A 22,946-nucleotide genomic window follows, 5' to 3' on the forward strand; every position below is an offset into this window, starting at 1 on the left:
GTGAAGGCCAATTTCTATTATGGACCGCAGACAGACTTAGTAAGCCTACAATTAAAAAAAGGATGCTCTATGCAATTTAAAATAGGTTCCAGGGGTACACGGCCAGCATTGGTCTGGTCAGTGGACGACTATTGGAAGGAGGGACCGCAGACAGGCTTAGTAGGCCTAACATAAGAAAAGTAGGCTGTAGGCACTTTAAAATAGGTTCCAGGGGTACACGGGCAGCAGTGGTGTGGTCAGTGAAGGCCAATTTCTATTATGGACCGCAGACAGACTTAGTAAGCCTACAATTAAAAAAAGGATGCTCTATGCAATTTAAAATAGGTTCGAGGGGTACACGGCCAGCATTGGTCTGGTCAGTGGAGGACTATTGGAAGGAGGGACCGCAGACAGGCTTAGTAGGCCTAACATAAGAAAAGTAGGCTGTAGGCACTTTAAAATAGGTTCCAGGGGTACACGGGCAGCAGTGGTGTGGTCAGTGAAGGCCAATTTCTATTATGGACCGCAGACAGACTTAGTAAGCCTACAATTAAAAAAAGGATGCTCTATGCAATTTAAAATAGGTTCCAGGGGTACACGGCCAGCATTGGTCTGGTCAGTGGACGACTATTGGAAGGAGGGACCGCAGACAGGCTTAGTAGGCCTAACATAAGAAAAGTAGGCTGTAGGCACTTTAAAATAGGTTCCAGGGGTACACGGGCAGCAGTGGTGTGGTCAGTGAAGGCCAATTTCTATTATGGACCGCAGACAGACTTAGTAAGCCTACAATTAAAAAAAGGATGCTCTATGCAATTTAAAATAGGTTCGAGGGGTACACGGCCAGCATTGGTCTGGTCAGTGGAGGACTATTGGAAGGAGGGACCGCAGACAGGCTTAGTAGGCCTAACATAAGAAAAGTAGGCTGTAGGCACTTTAAAATAGGTTCCAGGGGTACACGGGCAGCAGTGGTGTGGTCAGTGAAGGCCAATTTCTATTATGGACCGCAGACAGACTTAGTAAGCCTACAATTAAAAAAAGGATGCTCTATGCAATTTAAAATAGGTTCCAGGGGTACACGGCCAGCATTGGTCTGGTCAGTGGACGACTATTGGAAGGAGGGACCGCAGACAGGCTTAGTAGGCCTAACATAAGAAAAGTAGGCTGTAGGCACTTTAAAATAGGTTCCAGGGGTACACGGGCAGCAGTGGTGTGGTCAGTGAAGGCCAATTTCTATTATGGACTGCAGACAGACTTAGTAAGCCTACAATTAAAAAAAGGATGCTCTATGCAATTTAAAATAGGTTCCAGGGGTACACGGCCAGCATTGGTCTGGTCAGTGGAGGACTATTGGAAGGAGGGACCGCAGACAGGCTTAGTAGGCCTAACATAAGAAAAGTAGGCTGTAGGCACTTTAAAATAGGTTCCAGGGGTACACGGGCAGCAGTGGTGTGGTCAGTGAAGGACAATTTCTATTATGGACCGCAGACAGACTTAGTAAGCCTACAATTAAAAAAAGGATGCTCTATGCAATTTAAAATAGGTTCGAGGGGTACACGGCCAGCATTGGTCTGGTCAGTGGAGGACTATTGGAAGGAGGGTCCGCACACAGGCTTAGTAGGCCTAGCATAAGAAAAGTAGGCTGTTGGCACTTTAAAATAGGTTCCAGGGGTACACGGGCAGCAGTGGTGTGGTCAGTGAAGGACAATTTCTATTATGGACCGCAGACAGACTTAGTAGGCCTAACATAACAAAAGTAGGCTCTATGCACTTGGAATTATCTTGCAGGGGTACACAGGCAGCATTGGTGTTGTCAGCGGAGGCCGATTGTAAGGAGTGTCTGACAGTTAGTACTCCCAAAAAAAAAATAGATGTTAATGTCTCGCAATACAACAAAACCAAAAAACAAAAGGGTGGCATACTTAGGTACAGGGGTGGGCTCCTCTGCTTAGTTTCAGACCTAGTAATTTGGTGCTAAGTATTTACTGGTGTAAATATAGGACACTGCCCCTGACTATTTTAAGTAGCATCATACATGTCAACACATTGGTATTGTCAGTGCCAGGCATTGAAGGATGTCAGCGCATAGACTAAACATTGGTGGAGCTGTGAGAGATAATTTTGCAAGTGGTAGAGCACTGTTTGAGCTGGGGGGGAACTGTCTTGTGGCCGGCGGCACAGGCCCAGGGCCCCTCATGTTACAACGGTGTGTCTGACGTTGGTTGCGTGCCACCACCGCCAGAGACACTTTATTGCACTATGAGGGACCCAGTGGCAGTGCCGTCGACCAAAAGCGTGCACACCCACCTCTTCAGACAAACGGCACTCTCACGGGTGCTTGCACCAAGTGGCGAGACCACGGCCCCGTAGGGGGAGTTTGCCCATATAGGGAGGTGTAAACATGTCGTATGCTGGACAAACAGCTGCTGCAAATTATGAGATTGGAAAACTCAGTCAGACCAGTCCACAAGCAAGACCTTTTCATAGGAAAGCTAGTTGTCACCCGGGAAAGGTGGGGCAAAATAATTCGAAATCCAGGAGTGGTTAATTTTAATGAAGGTTAGATCATCAACATTTTGGGTAGCCAGACGAGTCCTTTTTTCGGTTAATATTGAACCAGCAGCACTGAATACTCTTTCTGATAGCACACTAGCTGCTGGGCAAGCAAGCTCCTGCAATGCATATTCTGCCAATTCTGGCCAGGTGTCTAATTTGGATGCCCAGTAATCAAATGGGAATGACGGTTAAGGTTAAGGGATGAAAAATAGTTAGTAACCATACTGGACAAATGTTGTCTCCTGTCACTTTGAATTGATGCTGCAGTACCTGTCCTGTCTGCGGTCATAGCAAAATCACTCCACAACCTGGTCAGAAAACCCCTCTGTCCAACGCCACTTCTGATTTGTGCACCTCTAACACCTCTGGTCTGCTGCCCCCTGCAGCTTGTGTGAGAACCATCACCGGCGCTGTGTGCTGGGAATGCCTGAATCAAACGGTCAACAAGAGTTGATTGTTTGGTTGCTAATATTTGTTCCAGGTTCTCATGTGGCATAATATTTTGCAATTTGCCTTTATAGCGAGGATCAAGAAGGCAGGCAAACCAGTAATTGTCATCGGTCATCATTTTAATAATGCGTGGGTCCCTTTTGAGGATACGTAAGGCATAATCCGCCATGTGGGCCAAAGTTCCAGTTGTCAAATCTGCGGTTGTGCTGGGTTGAGGGGCAGTGACAGGCAAATCTACGTCACTTGTGTCCCTCAAAAAACCAGAACCCGGCCTTGCCACACCACCAATTTCCATTGGCCCCGGAGAAGCTTCCTCATTCAAAAAATACTCATCCCCATCATCCTCCTCCTCCTGTTCGCCCACTACCTCGTCCTGTACACTGCCCTGACCAGACAATGGCTGACTGTCATCAAGGCTTTCCTCTTCCTCTGCTGCATACTCCTGCTCCTTTATGTGCATCAAACTTTGCATCAGCAGACGCATTAGGGGGATGCTCATGCTTATTATGGCGTTGTCTTCACTAACCAGCCTTGTGCATTCCTCAAAACACTGAAGGACTTGACACATGTCTTGTACCTTCGACCACTGCACACCTGACAACTCCATGTCTGCCATCCAACTGCCTGCCCGTGTATGTGTATCCTCCCACAAATACATAACAGCACGCCTCTGTTCGTGTGCTGTTCCATGTATATTCCTCAGTTTCCATGTATGTTGTTATATTTTACTCTGCTGCCACCCAATGGCCTTTTTCTGTATGGCAGCTTGTTTTTCATGTATTTCTTGTGGGCATGTCTTACATCCGGTTCAGGGGTCAAATCTTCTCTTCCTCTGGCAGCCATTTACAGTTTACTTTCTGTTGTGAGAGGACGTGCTTTTGAACTGGGCTTAGGAAGGCATCAGTCTTTCGACCACTCTCTCATGCTGCTCACACTTGCAGACACATTTGGTGCTACATCTTACTGTACCCTGTCTACCCTGCATTTCTGGAGAAGTTCTGTATTACCAGTTATACGCTGTATGTCCAGATCTACAAAATAAACAAGTCTGGATTACAAAATCCCTGGAGTGCATCATCTCTCTGGACGCTGAGCAGCATTGGTCCTGTCTGCCTCATATCGAGGAAATACGAAGGTACGATTATCTCTCTCACAACTCTTATTAGTCTGCGACACCTTCATTCGCCTCATGTGGGGACAGAACAGTCGAAAGACTGCCTTGAAGCCCGGCCAGAATCACCCTTATATCACTATTCACGTGCCCGCTCTCTGCCCGCTCACATACTGCAGCCCTGCTCTGCTAAGAAATCTCCTGCAGCATCACCTCAGACTGCATTGTACATAAAGACTCTCTGTGTATTATACCGCACTGCTGCAGATCGTCGGACCGCAGAACCCCACAATTCTCCAACAACACCTTGGGAATCTTATCAGGGGGTCGCAACTAAGCTGCACCGCAATTTCCAGCCCCCAATTTAAAGGTTCAGTTTCTTAAAGGGACAGCGCACCTTAAATCAAAATGGCCGAAAAGGACCTTCCACAGTTCCCCAATGCTGAAACAGAGCAAATACAACCTGATACTGTCCATTATGAAGACCAGGAAGCAGAGCCCGCTTCCACAGCAGACCCAGATGCACGACCAGTACGTTCCATCAAGCCAACATTAAAGGTCCTCGAGAATTACTGTTCCACAAGGGATGAGTTCAATGACAACTTGGACGACCTATGGGAACGAGTCGCCTCCCTTATGTCAAGCGTCCAACGCCATAAAAATGATGCAGCGGGTTTACAGGACACTATAAGACAGCTAGACGTGGCCCACGGCAGATACAAGAGACTGTCCACAAAGTATGCTGCCTTCCTTAAAGAATCTAAAATCGACGAAGCCCTATCAGAGTTAAGCAAGGCAGATTCCACAGACAGAGAAAGGGACGCCGCCGTGCAAGACGCCAAAGATAAAGCGGAGCTTCGTATCACCCATCTGCAAGAAACTAGATCGCACAGGTCAGCCTCGTCTAAACACTCTGCTCGGTCGTACAAATCATCCTGCTCAAGAACTTCAGCCCTCAGCGACAGAATCCTAGAGGCCCGTTTAAATGCAGAGCGGTCCAAACTAAGACGTTCATACACCGAAAAGAAAGCAGAAGCAGAGGCTCGAGCAAAGATTCTTCAAACAGAAGCAGAAGCGAAGAGAGCAGAAGCAGAGGCTCGAGCAAAGATTCTTCAAACAGAAGCAGAAGCGAAGAGAGCAGAAGCAGAGGCTCAAGCAAGGATTCTTCAAACAGAAATGGAGGAAGAAATTGCATTAGCCGAAGTAAAAATACTCGAGCAAGCATTGAAGCAAAACCTCGACCCAATTTGCCTGCCACCACAGGAAGAAGACGACCCAGCTGTTCGTACCAGAGACTACGTGCAGAAACAGATACCTGCAGCGCACACCTTCTCCAGTGACGTTCAACCCAACATTGTGGAAACGTCCAAGTCAGCCCAACCTATGGTGCCAGTATCGCCCACAGCCCCTACAGAGACCCAAGACCAACGCCGTGATGTACCCCCTCAGGAGCAATCATCATCGCAAGACGACCACAAGGCACACTCCAGCCCGCCTCCACAGTTCAAGCAGCAGTCATCGGAATCTCTAGAGGTTAAACCACAGCTCAACCCTGCAGCGACATCATTCTACCCGGGAACAATTCACCCTTCCACGCCACACAGCTTATACGCCCGAGGGGCACCACAAGCTAATATGGTAACAAGGAGTGAAGGATCAGACATGTCCGAGTTTGCCAGGTTCATGGTGAGCAGGGAGCTAATCAGCACTAGCCTCTCAAAATTCGACGACCGTGCAGAGAACTACAGAGCCTGGAATGCAACCTTCAAGGCCGCCATTGCTGATCTCAACCTATCCGCGGAGCAGGAGCTCGACCTCATGGTAAAATGGTTGGGTCCTGAATCCACAAACCGTATCAAGAGTCTTAGGACCGTCTATGTGGGGCAAGCTGAAGCAGGTCTCGCTGCGGCCTGGCAGAGACTTGAAAGAACCTACGGCAGCGCTGAAGCCATAGAAAAGTCCCTATTCAAGAGTCTGCAGAACGTTCCAAGGATCAACCTTAAGGAAGCCCACAAGCTTCTGGATTTAAGTGACCTGCTTATGGAGCTGGAACTTGCTAAAAGAGACCCTCGTCTGTCTGGACTGTGCTACCTGGACACTGCCCACGGGGTGAACCCGATCATCTCAAAGCTGCCACACAGTCTGCAAGAGAAGTGGGCAGTGTGCGTCTCCAGGTATAAAAGGTCAGATGACGTCACCTTTCCTCCGTTCATTCAGTTCTGCAAGTTCATTGACGAACAAGCCCAAATGAGGAACGACCCTAGCCTCGACTTCCTGGAGTCTAACACTGCAGCTCCAGCAACACCTTCATCAAGGTATGAAAGCGTCGCACATAGACGCAAGGACTCAAGGAACAGTGTAAGCGTCAGAAAGACTAACCTGCCATCACCTGCAGTACCTGCCGACAAGCAGTACACTATTCCGTCGAGGGATAAGTCTTTCAATCGTGAGTGTCCCATTCACAAAAAACCACACTCACTGAACAAATGTAGAGGCTTCAGGTCCAAAACCATGCAGGAGCGCAAGAAAATCCTCAACAAACTTGGGGTATGTTTCAAGTGCTGCGCTTCATCAGAACACATGGCCAAGGACTGTAAATCTGCCATTAAGTGTGAAGAGTGTCATAGCGACAGACACCCATCAGCCTTGCACCCAGGCTCAGCCACCAGCGATCCAGCAGTCGCAGTTACCTCTGGTCCCGCTACAAACCATGGCGGGGAGCCACAGAATCACGCCAAGTCCACCACAGCTGTGTCCTGCTCATGCTCAGAGGTATGTGGGGAGAATCAAAGTGCTAAATGCTGTGCCAGGATATGCCTAATCAGAGTCTATCCAGAAGGGCAACCAGAGAAGGCTGTAAAAATGTATGCCATCATTGACGATCAGAGCAATCGATCCCTAGCTGGACCTAAGTTCTTTGAAGCCTTTAGAATCAAGGGACCAGCAACGCCCTACACTCTGAATACTTGCTCGGGGCGCATCGAGACTAGCGGCAGAAGAGCACAAGGTTTCATCGCTTCTCCTGTCAATGAAGACGTAGAAATACCCCTACCTACGCTAATTGAATGCGATCAAATACCAGACCAAAGGGATGAGATCCCTACCCCGGAAGCTGCTTTCCACCAACCACACTTAAGGCACCTAGCCAGCGTTATCCCACCTTTGGACACAGATGCTGAAATCCTACTTCTGCTCGGCAGAGACAATTTGAGGATACATAAGGTCCGCCAACAGTGTAATGGTCCTGACTACGCCCCCTACGCCCAGAGACTTGACTTGGGGTGGGTAGTCATAGGAAATGTATGCTTGGACCAAACAGGAGTCCACTCCTTTAAGACGTACGTACGCCGAGACGGGCGCACTACCTTCTGCAAACCATGTCCTCATCACTATGAGGTGAAGGAAAAGCTTCCAGATTCCGTAGAGCTGCCTGATGTTATCCCTTCTCCCTATGCAGACGACTTGGGAAAATTGGTGTTTCATACCACTAAGGATGACAACAAAGTAGCCCCATCTATGGAAGACAAGGAATTTGTCAGGATAATGAACAATGAGTTCCTTAAGGACGAAACCAATCACTGGGTTTTCCCCTTACCCTTCCGAGCTACCAGGGTAAGGCTCCCGAACAATCGTGAACAAGCCTTGTCCAGATTTAACTCTCTCCAGCGCACGCTAAGCAATAAACCGGAGATGAAAGAACACATTGTCACCTTTATGGGCAAAATATTCCATAACAACCATGCGGAACCAGGGTCTCCCTTAAAGGAAAATGAGGAGTGCTGGTACCTACCCTCATTTGGAGTATATCACCCGAAGAAACCTAAACAAATTAGAGTTGTCTTTGATTCAAGCGCCAAACATCAAGGCGTAGCTCTCAATGATGTCCTCCTCACAGGTCCTAATCTGACAAACAACTTAGTAGGAGTGTTGATGAGGTTCAGGAAAGAGCCCATTGCCATCACCGCCGACATTGAACAGATGTTCCACTGTTTCATAGTCCGAGAGGACCACAGGAATTTCCTCAGGTTCCTGTGGTACAAGGACAATGACCCCAGCAAAGAGATGGTGGAGTATCGCATGCGGGTGCACGTATTCGGGAATAGCCCTTCACCCGCTGTGGCAACATATGGCCTGCGGAGAACCGCACAAGAAGGAGAGTCCGAGTATGGAACCGACGCCAGAGACTTTGTAGAGAAAGACTTCTACGTAGATGATGGACTAAAATCTCTACCTACAGAAGAAGCTGCAATCGACCTACTCAAAAGGACCCAACATATGCTGTACCGAGCTAAGCTTAGACTGCACAAAATTGCTTCAAACAGCCCGGCTGTCATGAGAGCCTTTGAGTCAAGCGACCACGCACCTGGATTCAAGGACATAGACCTGGGACCAGACCGTCCGCCTGTGCAGAGAAGCTTAGGCCTGAGGTGGAACCTGTCAGCCGACACCTTCGGATTCCAAATCAACTGTGCAGACAAACCATTCACTAAACGTGGTGTCCTGTCAGTGGTAAATAGCCTGTATGACCCACTGGGATTCGTAGCACCAATTACCATACAAGGTAAATCCCTTCTGAGACAGCTGTCCGAAACTGTCAAGGACTGGGATACCCCTCTACCTCCTGATAAGGAACCAAAATGGGAAACCTGGAAGCAGTCTTTGTGTGCCTTGGATAAAATCCATATAACGAGATGCTACGCTGGAATCTCACTTGCTGCTAGCACTAGGACGGAACTCCATGTGTTCTCGGATGCATCCACGGAGGCCATTGCAGCTGTTGTCAACCTGAAGGTAACGGGATCTGACAATCAAGATCATGTTGGGTTCGTTTTCGGCAAAGCTAAGTTGGCTCCCAAGCCTGACCACACTATTACCAGGCTGGAACTCTGTGGGGCTGTGCTTGCAGTAGAACTCGCAGACTTTATTCAGCATGAGCTGGACACTCACATAGATGACGTACAATACTACAGTGACAGTAAAGTTGTCTTAGGTTACATCTACAACCAAACAAGGCGCTTCTACGTGTACGTCAGTAACCGCATTGAGAGAATAAGAAGGTCTTCCAAACCTGAACAGTGGCACTATATCCCATCTGAACTTAATCCAGCCGACCATGCCACTAGACCTATGTCTATAAATTCCTTTGCTAACTCTTCTTGGCTTTCAGGTCCAAAGTTTCTGCTGGAACAGAAGGGAAGTGAATGTGTTCAGGAATTCTTCAGCATCCAGGATCCGGACGATGATCCAGAAGTCCGCTCCGAGGTCAGTGCTCTGGCCACGAATGCAAAACCAACCTCCACCCTCGGTTGTCAGCGCTTCGAACGCTTCTCCAATTGGATGAAACTCGTCAGGACTATTGCAAGGTTAGTCCACATTGCGAGATCTTATCACAATTCACATGGAGACAAAGACTGTCATGGTTGGCACGTCTGCCAAAAACCACTCTCTGCTGAGGACATTTCTCACTGTGAGTCTCTTATAATACTTTATGTCCAGCAGAGTGTATTCAGTACCGAATGGGAATGCTTATACCACAAACAGCAGATCCCTCCGAAAAGCCCCATTGCCCATTTCCATGTATGTTGTTATATTTTACTCTGCTGCCACCCAATGGCCTTTTTCTGTATGGCAGCTTGTTTTTCATGTATTTCTTGTGGGCATGTCTTACATCCGGTTCAGGGGTCAAATCTTCTCTTCCTCTGGCAGCCATTTCCAGTTTACTTTCTGTTGTGAGAGGACGTGCTTTTGAACTGGGCTTAGGAAGGCATCAGTCTTTCGACCACTCTCTCATGCTGCTCACACTTGCAGACACATTTGGTGCTACATCTTACTGTACCCTGTCTACCCTGCATTTCTGGAGAAGTTCTGTATTACCAGTTATACGCTGTATGTCCAGATCTACAAAATAAACAAGTCTGGATTACAAAATCCCTGGAGTGCATCATCTCTCTGGACGCTGAGCAGCATTGGTCCTGTCTGCCTCATATCGAGGAAATACGAAGGTACGATTATCTCTCTCACAACTCTTATTAGTCTGCGACACCTTCATTCGCCTCATGTGGGGACAGAACAGTTCGCATAGTCTCTGAAGCATGTGCAGTGTTGAGTTCCACCTTGTTGCAACATCGATGATTAGGCGATGCTGTGGAAGGTTCAAAGACCGCTGATAGTTCTGCATACGGCTGGAGTGTACGGGCGAACGGCGGATATGCGAGCAAAGTCTGCGCACTTTGAGGAGCAGGTCGAATAACCCCGGATAACTTTTCAGGAAGCACTGCACCACCAGGTTTAAGGTGTGAGCCAGGCAAGGAATGTGTTTCAATTGGGAAAGGGCTATGGCAGCCATGAAATTCCTTCCGTTATCACCCACTACCTTGCCTGCTTCAAGATGAACAGTGCCCAGCCATGACTGCGTTTCTTTCTGCAAGAACTCAGACAGATCTTCCGCGGTGTGTCTGTTGTTGCCCAAACACTTCATTGCCAATACAGCCTGCTGACGCTTGCCAGTAGCTGCCCCGTAATGGGACACCTGGTGTGCAACAGTGGCAGCTGAGGATGGAGTGGTTGTGCGACTGCGGTCAGTGGACGAGCTCTCGCTTCCGCAGGAGGACGAGGAGAAGGAGGAGTGGGGGCGAACGGCTACAGCCAACTGTTTCCTAGACCATGGGCTAGGCAGAACTGTCCCAATATTGCTGTTCCCTGTGGACCCTGCATCCACCACATTCAGCCAGTGTGCCGTGATGGACACGTAACGTCCCTGGCCATGCCTACTGGTCCATGCATCTGTTGTCAGGTGCACCTTTGTACTCACAGATTGCCTGAGTGCATGGACGATGCGCTCTTTAACATGCTGGTGGAGGGCTGGGAGGGCTTTTCTCGAAAAGAAGTGTCGACTGGGTAGCTCGTAGCGTGGTACAGCGTAGTTCGTCAGGGCTTTGAAAGCTTCGCTTTCAACTAACCGGTAGGGCATCATCTCTAACGAGATTAGTCTAGCAATGTGGGCGTTCAAACCCTGTGTACGCGGATGCGAGGATGAGTACTTCCTTTTTCTAACGAGAGTCTCATGTAGGGTGAGCTGGACTGGAGAGCTGGAGATCGTGGAACTAGCGGGGGTGCCGGTGGACATGGCAGACTGAGAGACGGTTGGAGACGGTATTCTTGCCGGTGCCCTACATGCAGTGTTTCCTACTAAGAAACTGGTGATTTCCTGACCCTGACTGCTTTGGCCTGGCAACGAAACCTGCACAGATACTGCAGGTGGTGCGGGAAATGGTGGGCTTACAGTGACGGAAGGGATGTAGCGTTGCTGACTAGCTTCATTGGCCGAGGGTGCTACAACCTTAAGGGACGTTTGGTAGTTAGTCCAGGCTTGCAAATGCATGGTGGTTAAATGTCTATGCATGCAACTTGTATTTAGACTTTTCAGATTCTGACCTCTGCTTAAGGTAGTTGAACATTTTTGACAGATGACTTTGCCCTGATCATTTGGATGTTGTTTAAAAAAAATGCCAGACTGCACTCTTTCTACCATCGCATTTTTTTTAAGGCATTGCAGACTGAGCTTCTTTAACCGGATGGCCACGCTGTCCTCCAACTGGTTTTGGCTTTGCCACGCGTTTTGGGCCAGATACGGGCCCGGCAGATGGAACCTGTTGCGATGCTGATGCTTGCTGCGGCCCCTCCTCCTCCGCTTCAGAACTACTGCCGCCTGCACCCTGTTCCCCCAATGGCTGCCAATCGGGGTCAAAAACTGGGTCATCTATGACCTCCTCTTCTATCTCGTGTGCAACTTCGTCTGTGTCACCGTTTAAGCCGGTGGTATAGCGTTCGTGACGGGGCACCATAGTCTCATCAGGGTCTGATTCTGGATCAGTACACTGCGAGGGCATTGTTGTGGTCTGAGTCAAAGGAACAGCATAGTAATCTGGCTGTGGCTGTGCATCTGTGCACTCCATGTCCGATTGAACTTGTAATGGGCATGGCCTGTTAACTGTTTCACTTTCTAACCCAGGAACGGTATGTGTAAAGAGCTCCATGGAGTAACCCGTTGTGTCACCTGACGCATCCTTCTCTGTTGTTGTTCTTGCTGAAAAGGGCAAGGAAGCGACTTGTCCCTGACCGTGAACATCCACTAACGACGCGCTGCATTTACATTTACCAGTTTCAGAAGAGGAGGCAAAAGAGCTAGAGGCTGAGTCAGCAAGGAAAGCCAAAACTTGCTCTTGCTGCTCCGGCTTTAAAAGCGGTTTTCCTACTCCCAGAAAAGGGAGCGTTCGAGGCCTTGTGTAGCCAGACGACGAACCTGGCTCCACAACTCGAGACTTAGGTGCTATATTGCTTTTCCCACGACCACCTGATGCTCCACCACCACTACCATCATTACCAGCTGGGAATGACCGCCCACGGCCACGACCTCTTCCACCAGATTTCCTCATTGTTTGCAAAACGTAACCAAAGTAACGGTATTTGTTACTGTAAAACAACTTACAAGGTGAACTCTAACTTCTGTAGGATTTAGATATCCCTTTATAGGTGGGTGAGACTGCAAGGAAAATCAGGCACAATGTTACACACTAGGTTTTCTGTGGCACAAAATGAGAGAGATGCCACACACGCAGGACTGTCACTCAAGCACAAATGCCAATATTAATCTCCCACTATTTATTTTTTTTCAGGGAGAATTTAAAAAACAAACAGTATTATAGACACTAGGCTCTCTGTGCCCCAAAATTTGAGAGAGATGGCACACACGACTGGCACTCAAGCACAAATGCCAATATTAATCTCCCACTATTTATTTTTTTTCAGGGAGAATTAAAAAAATAAAAATAAAACAGTATTAGACACTAGGCTTTCTGTGCCCCACAATTTGAGAGAGATGGCACACATGACTGGCACTCAAGCACAAATGCTAATATTAATCTCCCACTATTTATTTTTTTAAGGGAGAATTAAAAGACAAAAAAAAACAGTATTATAGACACTAGACTTTCTGTGCCCCAAAATTTGAGAGAGATGGCACACACGACTGGCACTCAAGCACAAATGCCAATATTAATCTCCCACTATTTATTTTTTTTCAGGGAGAATTAAAAGAAAACAAAACAGTATTATAGACACTAGGCTTTCTGTGCCCCACAATTTGAGAGAGATGGCACACACGACTGGCACTCAAGCACAAATGCCAATATTAATCTCCCACAATTTTTTTTTTTATTTCTGGGAGAATTGGCAAGAAATCAGGCCCACTGTTAGACTGTATGTTTTCTGTGCCAGAAAATGAGACACAGATGCCACACACAGGACTGCCACTGATGCAGATTTACCAATTTTAATCTGCACCCTTTTTTTTTTTATTCAGGGAGACTAGTGAATAAATGTGGGCCACTGTATTAGAGTCTATATTCTGTGGCAGAAAGTGGCTTGAAGAGATATAACGAGAAAAAAAAAAGGGACTGTCCTACAATTACTATCTCCCTGCAGTAATCTCAGCAAGGTATGGCAGGCAGCAATAACAAGGAGTGGACTGCTGCACAAATTAAATCAAAAGTGTGGACAAACAAACAAGATAGCTGTGCAGAAAGAAAGGAACAACAGGATTTGTGCTTTGAAAAAAGCAGTTGGTTTGCACAGCGGCGTACACACAGCAATGCAGCTATCAGGGAGCCTTCTAGGGCAGCCCAATAAGCTACAGCGCTGAGGAAAAAAAAATGTAGCTTCCACTGTCCCTGCAAACAAAAGGTGGTGTTGGACAGTGGAAATCGCTACAGCACAAGCGGTTTCGGGGTTAATGTACCCTGCCTAACGCTATCCCTGCTTCTGACGAAGCGGCAGCAACCTCTCCCTATGCTCAGATCAGCAGCAGTAAGATGGCGGTCAGCGGGAACGCCCCTTTATATCCCCTGTGACGCCACAGACAGCAAGCCAATCACTGCAATGCCCTTCTCTAAGATGGTGGGGACTAAGACCTATGTCATCACGCTGCCCACACTCTGCGTCCACCTTCATTGGCTGAGAAATTACACTTTTCGCGTCATTGAAACGCGACTTTGGCGCGAAAGTCGTGTACCGCATGGTCGACCCCACACAAGGATCGGGTCGGGTTTCATGAAACCCGACTTTGCCAAAAGTCGGCGACTTATGAAAATGAATGATCCGTTTCGCTCAACCCTACTGGCAAAGGTACTGGCTCTGTTCACCCACAAGGATTACATGGGAGGTACACGCACACTAGATGCAACTCAGGGGAGGGGGAAATATCCACCAACTGGGCTATTTTCATGAAACAGTCACATCCGCATGGGCTGTCTGTGGGTGTAACTATGATGAGGAGGGAGAAGTTGACAAAGATGGTGAAGGAGTACTTTAGTGACCATACCAGCATCCTTCCTGATTCTTGAGTGCCCTTTAACTATTGGTTGTCCAAGCTGCACACTTGACCCGACCACTCCTTGAACACCTTGGAGTTGCTGCCGTTAGAGATGAGCAATGTTCGAGTCAAACTGTTTGCCAATTTCAAATTCGAGCTGTTTTGGGCGGTGTTCGAGTCGTTTGTCGAATCCGAACAATTTGCTTAAAATTCGTCTGTTCGAGTTTCTGTTCGATAACTGTTCGTTCACCAAAAGCCTAGCTTGATTTGCACATTAAAACTGTTTATCATTGTTAATAGACTGTTTCAGTGTATAGTGGGCGGGGGGGCGGGGGATAAATCTGTGCTACAATAACGCCGCTCTCCATTTTTTTTTCTTTCCCGCATTTACAGTGGGGCGGTGCAGTCTCTCAGCCTATCAGCAGTGCGCACACACAGCAATGTGCATGTCATGCACACAAGCAAGGGCATGTGTCATTGGTTGTGTATGTCACATGTCCTCATTGCCCTATAAGAACCAGCCATTTGCCTCATCGCCACCATTTCCTCACTGCTGAAGCTTAGCGGCACCGCTGCTGCTGTGGGCGCTATACAGACTAAGAGTGTTTTTTTGGAGCAAATTGTCAGAGAGATAGGTTTAGGGAGTCGGGAGGAGTCGGGACTAGTTGTAATATCAGCCTTTTCAGGGTAGGTTACAGCAGTTCATAGCACTGTTTGCCAGGCAGGTCTGTGCCAGTGCTGTGCAAGTGTTTGTCACAGCATTTGGTGTAATCTAGCTCAGCCAATCCTTTTGGGCTAGTAGCATTGTCTGATAGTCATCTGAGTAGCCCGCCTGTGAAGCTAGCTACACCACCTGTGTATCTCAATTTTTACTGCATCTAATCCAGTTAATAGTTTAGGGCCTAGGAGCAGTTTATGCACATCAGCAGAGTAGCCCGCCTGTGAAACTAACTACACCGCCTGTGTATCTCAATTTTCACTGCATCTACTCCAGTTATTAATTTAGGGCCTAGGAGCAGTGTCTGCATGTCAGCAGAGTAGCCGACCTGTGAAACTAACTACAACAGGCTGTGTATCTCTCTTTTTACTGCATCTAATTCAGTTAATAGTTTTGGGCCTAGGAGCAGTGTCTGCACGTCAGCAGAGTAGCCCGCCTGTGAAACTAACTACACCGCTTGTGTATCTCAACTTTCACTGCATCTAATCCAGTTAATAGTTTAGGGCCTAGGAGCAGTGTCTGCACGTCAGCAGAGTAGCCCGCCTGTGTAACTAACTAGACCGCCTATGTATCTAAATTTTCACTGCATCTAATCCAGTTAATAGTTTAGGGCCTAGGAACAGTGTCTGCACATCAGCAGAGTAGCCCACCTGTGAAACAAACTATACTGCCTGTGTATCTCAATTTTCACTGCATCTAAACCAGTTATTAGTTTTGGGCCCAGGAGCAGTGTCTGCACGTCAGCAGAGTAGCCCGCCTGTGAAACTAACTACATCGCCTGTGTATCTCAATTTTCACTGTATCTAATCCAGTTAATAGGTTAGGGCCTAGGAGCAGTGTCTGCACATCAGCAGAGTAGCCTGCCTGTGAAACAAACTATATCGCCTGTGTATCTCAATTGTCACTGCCTCTAATCCAGTTATTAGTTTTGGGCCTAGGAGCAGTGTCTGCATGGCAGCAGAGTAGCCCACCTGTGAAACTAACTACATTGCCTGTGTATCTCAATTTTCCCTGAATCTAATCCAGTTAATAGTTTAGGGCCTAGGAGCAGTGTCTGCATGTCAGCAGAGTAGCCCGCCTGTGAAACAAACTATACCGCCTGTGTATCCCAATTTTCACTGCATCTAATCCAGTTATTAGTTTCGGGCCTAGTACCACAGTTTGGCCACTCAGTTCTGCTCGGTTTTCATCCATCGGTTGTTGTGTCAACAACTACAGATACAGAGTTGACAATTAGTTAAGCACTAAAATGAGTGGCAAAAGGCCTGCTGCTGGTGAAAAGGGGAATAGTCGTGTTGGAAAGGGAAAAAAAGGTTGTGTCCATGGGGTAGGTGGTAAAGCAACAGAAACATCTGCAGAAGAAAGACCATCTTCCAGCCAAAGTAAGATGTCTACTTCTTTTCGTGGACAATCTGATATGATCCCTTTCTTATGACCATCGCTACAAGCATCGCCAAAAATTCCTGATGAGGCACAAAAACAGCAGGTGCTTGAACGGATATCAAGTGCCCGTTCAAGTGGGCTCTCCTCCTTGTCAACTTCAACATCACAACTACTCCAGTCCTCAGAGTTGTCACCCCAATCGCACTTGCTTCCTCACAGCTCCCAAGTCTCCAGTTGCCCATCTGAGCATGGGGTAACACACATGGTTGAGTCTGTAGAGCTGTTTACGCATACTATAGCCTGGGAATCAGAGGTCTGCTCCGGAGCTTCTGTGAATCCTGACAAGGAAATGATCTGCACTGATGCCCAGAATCTTTGTGAGTCGGATCCAGGCCCAGATGAAGAAGGTTCCGAGCATAACATAGACCCTCGTTCCCAAACTGTAACTCCTGTTGGTGGAGACAATGAGGAAGATGATAATGAGACTGAGATACCTGATTGGAACAAAAACTTGACTTTTCGGTCGGGGCAGGAAGAGGTTGGCTCTGAGGACGACGGGTGTGAGAACACACAGGATGATGATGACGAGGTTGTAGACCCCACTTACTGTCAACCCCCAGTCCGGCAGTCCATCAGGTCAGCAGAGGAGGTGGAGGAGGATGCTAGAGACGAGTCTGACAACGAGGTTACTTCCTGGACAGAGACGGAGTACTGGAAGCATGTCAACAACTGCATCCTCAACCCCAACTGTGCCTCAGACCAGACGTTGTGGTGGCTCTTCAGGTCGCACGGGCTCTAAGCCTTGCATAGCCTGGGCATTTTTTGACATCGCAAAGGATGACTCATCTCATGTTGTCTGTACGATTTGTCAACAAAATCTCAGTAGAGGCCAAAAAATCACTAGCTTGAGTACTTCATGCATGAACCATCACATGGTATGAGGCATAAGTTGCAGTGGGAAGCTCATTGTGCTACAATGTGGCCTAGTGGGCCGGATCAACCACCGTCTGCCCCATCAAGTGCATCGGCATCCTCTTCATCCTCTGTGACTGTGGGGACAGCAACGCACATGGTTTTGGATGCAGACCTTCCACCTCTTTACCCGCAACAGCCAGTGTGATTTGCAGGTCGTCAGGACATTTGCAAGTGGAAACACCTGCTGGTGTTGAGCGCTCTCCATCATCGACACCACATTTTGATCAAGGCAACATAATATCTCCTCCTGAACATTCCTCACAGACCAGCAGTTTGCTGGGGACACTCTACACAACTCCGTCTAAGCACGGCAGCCAGCCCTCAGTCCCTCAGATGTGGACAAGTAAAAGACCATTTCCTCCTAGCCATGACAAAGCTAAGAGGTTGAATTTCTCCATCTGCAAGCTGTTGGCTACAGAAATGCTGCCTTTCCGCCTGGTGAACACAGAGGATTTTCAAGACCTTATGTCCGTCGCAGTGCCCCAGTACCAGATGCCCAGTCGCCACTACTTCTCAAAGAAAGTTGTGACTGCGCTACACCAGCATGTCGCACACAACATCACTGCTTCCTTGAGAAACTCCGTGTGACAGGGTGCATTTCACCACAGACACTTGGACGAGTAGACAGGGGCGTTACATGTCAGTGACTGGGCACTGGGTAACTACGGCGACATCAGGAGAAGGGGCTGCTGTCCAAGTCTTGCCATCTCCATGAGTTGCTCGTCGATCCTCTGTAACTAGAAGTTCCTCCACTGCTTCTACCTCCTCAACTTCCTCTCGGTCCTCCACCTGTACCCAAAACCTGTCTGGTAATGCCACCCACGTTGTACCTGCGCAGAAGGAATCCTGCACACCTCCTCACTATGCTGTCAACAGGGCTCAACGGCATCAGGCAGTGTTTACATTGAAATGTCTGGGAAATGTGAGTCACACAGCTGAGGAGATGTGGTCAGCTCTGGAGACCGAGTTCCATCAATGGTTGTCTCCACTCAACCTGCAGCCAGGGAAGGCTGTGTGAGACAATGCTGCAAACCTGGGTGCGGCCCTTCACCGGGGCAATGTCACACACGTGCCTTGTATGGCTCACGTTTTGAACCTGGTTCTCCAGCAATTTTTATCCCACTATCCTGGACTAGATGGGCTTCTGCAGAGGGCACGGTCACTGTGTGCTCACTTCCGATGTTAGCATCTCGCAGCTCAACGACTTGCATCTCTACAGAAGTCGTTGGGCCTGCCAGTTCACCGGCTGAAATGCGATGTGCCTACACGGTGGAATTCAACTCTGCACATGTTGCAGCAACTGTGGCAGCACCAACGAGCCCTGGTGCAATACATTATGACGTATAGCCTGGGCCAACGAGATCAAGAGGTGGGGCAAATCACACTGCAGGAGTGGTCTCAGATCAGGGACCTATGCACCCTTCTGCACAGTTTTGAAATAGCGACGAAGATGTTTAGTGCTGACGATGCCTTACACAATGTTCGGAGTCAGGTGGTGGAACAAGAGGAGGAGGAGGAGAAACAGGAGGAGTCATATGAGGAAGGGATCATATCTCCAAGGTCAAGAAGGTTGGCAGCACCAAGGCGGCTGGCATTGGAGGCTGGGGGAGAGAGATTACCGAGGGCGCATGGTAGCAGCCAAACTGTTGAGGAAGGTGCAGGAGGCGAGGAAGAAGTGGAGGACAAACTGGAGCTGGGCATGGAAGACTCATCAGATGAGGGAGACCTTGATCAAATTTCTGTTGTGCGAGGTTGGGGGGAGAGGGCTGATGAAGGAAGCATGATTCTCACCTCGCCACCACCAAGACAACAAGGACTTGGTCCTTCTGGATGCGCAGGACACATGAGTGCCTTCTTGCTGCACTACCTGCAACATCACCCTCAGATTGTCAGAATCCAAAGTAATGCCGACTACTGGGTTGCCACATTCTTAGATCCCAGGTTCAAAAGCAAATTTGGCGAAATAATTCCTGCCATAGAAAGGGATTCACGCATGCAGGAGTATCAGCAGAGACTGTTACAGAATCTAACATCTGCTTTTCCACAAAACACCAGTGGTGCACGTAGTGAATATCTGAGTTCTAACTTGCCAACCGTGGGACTATCGAGTCATCACTCAAACTGTAACAGTAACATCGTATCTGGTGGTAACAGCAATTTTTTCCAATCGTTTCAAGATTTTATTAGACCATCCTTTGCAAGGCCACAGGAGACAAGAAGTCTGATGCACAGCCAACGCCTAGAGAGGATGGTACAAGAGTATCTCCAAGTTAACATTGATGCCATGACTGTGGAACTGGACCCTTGCTCATTTTGGGCATCCAATCTTGAAAAATGGCCTGAGCTCACCATTCACGCCTTGGAGATCTTGTCGTGTCCCGCAGCCAGCGTTCTCTCTGAACGTGTGTTCAGCGCTGCTGGTGGTGTGCTGACAGATAAGCGCACGTGGCTGTCCGGTGACAATGTAGACAGACTAACGTTCATCAAGATGAACAAATCCTGGATCTGCAAGGACTTATCTACTCCTGTGTCATCTTGGGGAGACTGAAAGCTTGATGATTTTTGAAAATCACCTCACCAACCATTTTAAAAAACTCTGGCGAAATTGATGCCACTTAAGTGGTGTCTGTGGCCGAATTTTTGGAAAAAATAAAGACTCTTTTATTTAGTCCCCTTGCTGAGTTTTACATGACGTTGCCATCGTCAATTCCAGGTGGGTGGGGTCATCTGCAGAGTTGTTTCCTCATACTATGGCCTGGGATTCAGAGGTCTGCTCCAAAGCTCCAGTGTCTGCTAGTCAGCAGAGTAGCCCAGCCACCCACCGCCAGTTTACCTAAGTACTATTTTTAACAGCATCTGGCCCAGAAAATCCTTTTGGGCCTAGTAGAATTTGGTGCTACTCAGCAGTGTGCTTCACCCATGAAGCAAGCTACACCGCCTGTTTATCTAATTACTAATTTTTAGCTGCATCTAGTCGAGGAAATCGTTTTGTACCTAATAGCATTTTGTGCTACTCAGCACAGTACCCCACCCATGAAGCAAGCTACAACGCCTGTTTACCTAAGTATTATTTTTTAATGGCATTTAGCCCAGGAAATCCTTTTGGGCCTAGTAGAATTTGGTGCTACTCAGCAGCGTGCTTCACCCATAAAGCAAGCTACACCATGTGTTTAGCTAAGTACTATTTTTTAACCGCATCTAGCCCAGGAAATCATTTTGGGCCTAGTAGAATTTGGTGCAACTCAGCAGCGTACCCCACCCATGAAGCAAGCTACACCGCCTGTTTACCTAAGTACTATTTTTTAACGCCATTTGGCCCAGGAAATCCTTTTGGGCCTAGTAGCAATTTCTGCTACTCAGCAGAGTACCCCACCCATGAAGCAAGCTACACCGCCTTCTTTCTTTCTCAATCTAACCCCTCGGCTCTGGGGTGTCCACTCTCCCTCCAGCTCTCCTTCTCACAGGTGGTTACCGCGTGTTTTCACACTGTGGCGAATCTTTTGGGCCCAGGCATAAGAAGTCATCGAGGTAATGGATAATATGTGCTGCCTTACAAATGTCCATGACGACACATTCGAGGAAGCAACTAAACGCCTCAAATAGTGAGCAGGATATGGAGCACCCCATGGGCAAACAGCGATCTATGTAGTATGCTCCTTCACAGAAGCAGCCCAATGGGAGGACACTATTCGGAGGCACAGGTAGTAACCGGAACGCCCCCTCAATGTCTGTTTTGGCCATTAGGGTGCCCCTTACCAACTTCTTGACCCGCCTGATTGCCTCTTCAAAGGAGGTACAGTACATAGTACTGTACTTGGTTCCACGTCGATGTTGTCGTTTACTGACCTGCCCCTTGGATATGACAAATGGTGGATTAGTCTGAATGTATTGGGTTCATTTTTTGGCACAACTCCCAACGGGGGTACCACTATGTCTTCTAAGGAAAGTGTTCTAAATGGACCCGACTAGTGTTGAGCATTTCGATACGGCAAGTATCGGGTATCGGCCGATATTTGCGGTATCGGAATTCCGATACCGAGTTCCGATATTTTTGCGATATCGGGAATCGGTATTGGGATGAATATTCATGTCTAAAATAAAGAATAAAAATAAAAAATATTGATATACTCACCCTCGGACGCACCCTGGTTGTAACCGCTGCAACTGATAGCCTCTGTTCCTAAGAATGAGCGAGTGAAGGACCTGCGATGACGTCGCGGCTTGTGATTTGTCGCATGAGCGGTCACATGAGCGGTCACGCGACCAATCACAAGCCGCGATGTCATCGAAGGTCCTTAACCCTGCATTCTTAGGAATGGAGGCTGCCGGTTACACCGCTAAGGTCCAGGGTCCGCCGGAGGGGTGAGTATATCGATATTTTTTATTTTTATTCTTTATTTTTTACATTAATATGGATCTCAGGGCCTGAAGGAGAGTTTCCTCTCCTTCAGACCCTGGGAACCATCGAGGAATACCTTCCGATATTTGTGTCCCATTGACTTGTGTTGGTATCCTGTATCGGTATCGGCGATATCTGATATTTTTCGGATATCGGCCGATACAATCCGATACCAATACTTTCAAATATCGGAAGGTATCGCTCAATACTAGACCCGACGCCATTCTACCTAAAGATATTTATTTTTTTTGTCAAGACATCTGGGTGTTGGAGTGAGTTTACATTTTTACTCCAGCCTTTCTTGATTTTAGAAGGGCATGACATGCCTATATCTGTGTCTCCTCCTCCTTTTACTCCTCCACCTCTTTTCTTTTCACATGACTATATGTAGTTGTGACTTTTCTATGTGTTTGTTGTGTCTTCTGAGCAGATTGTCAGCTTTTGGACACATTTTAAGGTGTTTTCTATGTGTTTTCCATGTGTTTGTCTGTGTTTGTGTTTGCCTGCCATTGGTTTCAATGGGGTTCGACGGTGTTCGTCGAACGTTCGATGAACACTTCGTCGAACACGTCCCTGTTCGACGAACCGAACCGAACCCGAACACTAGGGAGGTGGCTCAATACTAGCTACCGTGCCCTGCAGCAAGTGTGTTGTCTGAGCAGGTATTTAGTTCGGTCAGTTCAATCATAAAAAATAGGCACACACGCCTGTCAATGGAAAATGCAGACAGGCTGACTCTTCTAAAATTGAACAAGGGCTGGATTTCCCACGACTTTGTAAGCTCTACAGATGACAGCAATCCAACATAAATGCAGCCCAAATGTTCCTTTTAGGAAGTTCTCTTAACATCCATCCCTTACCATCCAAACCCATTTTGTTCTGGAAATCACATCCTACTCCTCCTGCTTCTGTAAAAAGTACTTAGTGGTCATATACAGTACAGACCAAAAGTTTGGACACACCTTCTCATTTAAAGAATTTTCTGTATTTTCATGACTATGAAAATTGT

Source organism: Ranitomeya imitator, chromosome 3 (assembly GCF_032444005.1).
Source record: "Ranitomeya imitator isolate aRanImi1 chromosome 3, aRanImi1.pri, whole genome shotgun sequence".
Classification (NCBI taxonomy): domain Eukaryota; kingdom Metazoa; phylum Chordata; class Amphibia; order Anura; family Dendrobatidae; genus Ranitomeya; species Ranitomeya imitator.